The 3667-nt window shown below is 37.0% G+C and overlaps 1 protein-coding gene across 6 annotated transcripts in view; it reads left to right on the top strand.

Annotated features, from left to right (window-relative positions):
* Nucleotides 1–1558: 1558 nt before the first annotated feature.
* LOC103153066 (DNA (cytosine-5)-methyltransferase 3A-like) overlaps nt 1559–3667 on the top strand; it is a 54017-nt gene continuing 51908 nt past the window's right edge. For 2 of the 6 annotated variants that reach the window (XM_007574344.2, XM_007574109.2), the window contains exon 1: nt 1562–2028. The gene's annotated coding sequence lies outside the window, so the exon portion shown is untranslated. The other 4 variants (XM_007574029.2, XM_007573887.2, XM_007574186.2 and 1 more) reach the window with 4 other exon arrangements.

The raw sequence follows: 3667 nt of genomic DNA, 5'->3' as shown, positions 1-3667 counted from the left end.
AAACTGAAGAAGATAAAGTAGCTTACTGCTACTTAAAATCAACAACTCCTTGTGTGATTTTACATGTTGTCTAATGTAAAGGCAGGTCCTGATATAAACTCCTGCTGCAGACTCTCTTCAAAATTTTTTAATTTGTTTCTTTGAATGCAAATAAACTGATTATATTTCCTCCTCTTCCATTTTAAAAAAATATACCTTTTTGCAGAAGATGGTAAAGACAGGGGCGGTGGTAGGCTGTTTGGTGCCTTGGGCCAACATGCGCCACCGTGACATAATTTTGATTCCCATAAAACATCATAGAAATTTAAAAAATATTTTATTTGAAAAAATTATTTGCAGGCAAGAGGTATACAATACGAATACAAAAAATGAATACTTTTGAAAATGAATGCTATTGAAATTAAACTGCACCATTTGTCAACTATTTATGTAATTATGTGTACTAGAGGTACATTTTGATCAAGCCACAATTTTTATTGCGCAACTGTCAATTAACACATACATTTTTTTCTTTTAATAAGATAGTTTACACTATTGCACTTCAAGAAAAAAAATAATTTGCACATTGTTAAAAAAAAGTCTCACCCTTTTGCTACTTTTCAAACAAGAAATAGGTTACAGATTTGTAGAAACTTTACTAGTGTGGCAACTCATGACGCCCTAAAGGAGAAGCTGCCCTGGGCATCTGCCTACTTCACCCACAACAGAAATGGCTACTGATTATGGTGAGTATTTTGATAAAACTGTGAGAATTTAGAGATTAAAGTGGGAATTCTGAGATGTAAATGAGAATTTAGAGATTAATGTCAGATTTTTTTGCGGCACTAAGCTTCTTCCATACTATTCTTCATATCAGATTATCTAGACTTGCAAAAATGCCTCTGAAACAATAAAGTTTCAAACAAAAGACCTCCAGATGTCTCAAAACGTATTCTTAATGATCAAAATCAAGCATTTTTTAGCTGTTAAGCAGGACAAACCAGAAGTTAGTTTTAATGTTTGGGGGGTTTGAGAGTTCCCCATAATATGGCAAGCTGTTAGTATCAATGATAACGTGTACTTAATTTATTCCTCTTTACGAGGAGGATTTTTTCAAATCTACAAGCTGCATCCCTGGGGCATGATAATAATAAACTTCAGAAAGAAAATACAGAAGTGGAAATTAAAAAATCAAACAGTTTTGACTACTGAAGCCCAGAAATGTTCATGTTTTGTTTTAGTAAATTTCCAACTTTTCAAACTCAAATATGTCCGAGTTTTGTTCCCCTTGAAAATGTCTGCGATTAATCTCAAATTTTCAGAAATTTTCTAGAATGTTTTTTTACTTTTCACACAGAAACTTCCTATTTTTTCTTATAAGATAACAAAATTTGAGTTTTTGGCAGCTTTTTTTTATTTTACAAGCTCAGAAACTTCCTATTTTTTCTTATAAGATCACAAAATTTGAGTTTTTGCCAGCATTTCTTTGATTTTACAAGCTCAGAAATTTCCTTGGTTTTTCTTGAAAATTTCTAAGATTAATCTAAATATTTCTGAGTTTTCTGGCAGAAATTTACTCTTTCTTTTTATCTACCATAGTCCTAATTCACACCTGAGTCATATTGAACCAAAAAAATAAAAACGGTTGGGCACAAACAGTTCATTAAACCAGAGGCACTATTGTACATTTATAGCAAATAGAAATTAACTGTGTTGAAAATAAATATTTGTGTCGAAGTTTACATTTTAAGAACATTTTAATTTGTTTGTTAAAAACATTTAAAGGGCAGCCACACTTTGAACACCCCTGATTTAGAACACGGTATCAATCTACATCTCATTGTTTGTCCTAACGGCTTGCCATACTGCGGCTCGCGAAAGCGAGGGTGTGCGCGCGAGAAGACGCGGCTGCGGGCGCACGAGAGCGAGGAGGGGGGAGAAGAGAGTGAGAGTGGGGGAGAGAGAAAGAGTGAACGACAGGGAAGCGTGGGAGAGAGAGCCACGACCGTGTGGGGCGACTGCGTGGGCGGCTGAGGGACGGAGGACACGGTAAATATAAAACATTACATTTTCAGCCCGTCACAAGTTAGCAACGGCCGACTCCTAACGTAATAGCTCGCGCGCTCCGGAGCCGAACCGTTGGTTAGCAAATGATGTGAAGACGGGGAGATTCGTACACAGGGCGAGTGAACTTGAAGAGGTTTTTTTTTCTTCACGATGAGAGCAGCATCAAAGCAACCGGGCGATCTCGTTACTGACGTTAAAGATGTCCGGTGCGCAGCCCCTCTGTCCCTCCGCCTCTTCGTGTAACGTTAAACCGGAGCGCTCCGTCCTCAGCGGCCAGCAGATGCAGACAGACACATCAGTGCGAGGAACTGTGCACGGAAGCTAGCGGGGAGTACCGGGAGCGCGCCTGTCCGGGGTTAACGGGTGCATTCGGTGTGAAACGCGGCCCCGTGTGTGTGTGTGTGTGTGCGGGTTTTTTTTCGTACCTGACCTACTAATGGTGATCGTCTCTACTCACTAAGACACGTGTCTGTGACCGGCTGCCCGCCCTGCGCACAGCCCCGCCGGGATTAGTCCCGTTTTTAAAAGGCTGTCCGGTAAAGGCCGCCTGAGGTCGCTCCCAATATTAATTGTCATAAAGCTGTCCGCTCGTCAAAGTAACAGAAACTACTATCACCGTACTTCCACAGTGGACTTTTAAAATAAAAGCCAAGTGAGTTTACCAAGTTTTCTACAGCAATACTCAGTTCAATTTCTTCTGTGCTCTTAATAACAGTTTATTACGTTTGTTTATATGTGTAACAACCATAGTTGTAACGTAACTAGTTACATTTACTCATCTACATTCCCTTGAGTAACTTTTTTGAAAACAAAAGACTTTTAGGAATATTTGTAACATGCTGAGTAGTTTTACTTTTACTTGAATAATTTCTTTATTACCTATCTCTACTCTTGAGTGAAATTTTGGGGTTCTCTAACTACTGAATGAAAAACAAATGTTTTAAGACAAAGACACACACCCTCAGTTTTTGTTAAAGTTTCATAGGTTTTATATTGAAAGAAACTGATTTGGAAAAAACATTTTCTTTGCCTGATTCTGTTATTTTTTGTTACTTTTATGAATTATTGTCCTTCTGGTCCTTAAAATACCAAAATTTCCACTTAACTTTATATTTTGGTCCGTCTGATGATGTAGTTTTTTAAGTATTAAATGATTGATAATTTGATAAGCTACTCAAATTATTTTGGTTAAAAGTCTACTCAATACTTGAGTATTGAGTAGACTTTTAAAAGTCTACTCAATACTTGAGTAGACTTTTAGTGCTACTCTTACTTGAATGCAATTTTTGGGTACTCTACCCACCTCTCGAACCAATATGCTTAAATGCTAAACAGTTGGATTTTAAATGTGCTAATAATAGCAGAAAGGACATGTCTTCAGAGCTCCAAACAGAAACAAGAGAACAAAAAGTACTCTATAAGTAAAGAGCAAAAGAATGTGTCCTGACAAAAATGAGGCTACATAAAATGTCCAAGTAACAAGATCAGTGCAACAGATTAAAACAAGTCAATAGAAAGTGCCATTATATCTATCTATCTATCTATCTATCTATCTATCTATCTATCTATCTATCTATCTATCTATCTATCTATCTATCTATCTATCTATCTATCTATCTAT

The sequence above is a fragment of the Poecilia formosa genome, unplaced genomic scaffold (assembly GCF_000485575.1).
Source record: "Poecilia formosa unplaced genomic scaffold, Poecilia_formosa-5.1.2 Scaffold1, whole genome shotgun sequence".
In the NCBI taxonomy this organism is placed as follows: domain Eukaryota; kingdom Metazoa; phylum Chordata; class Actinopteri; order Cyprinodontiformes; family Poeciliidae; genus Poecilia; species Poecilia formosa.
Note: the sequence above shows the minus strand (reverse complement) of the source record. Positions and strands in the feature narration are given on the sequence as shown.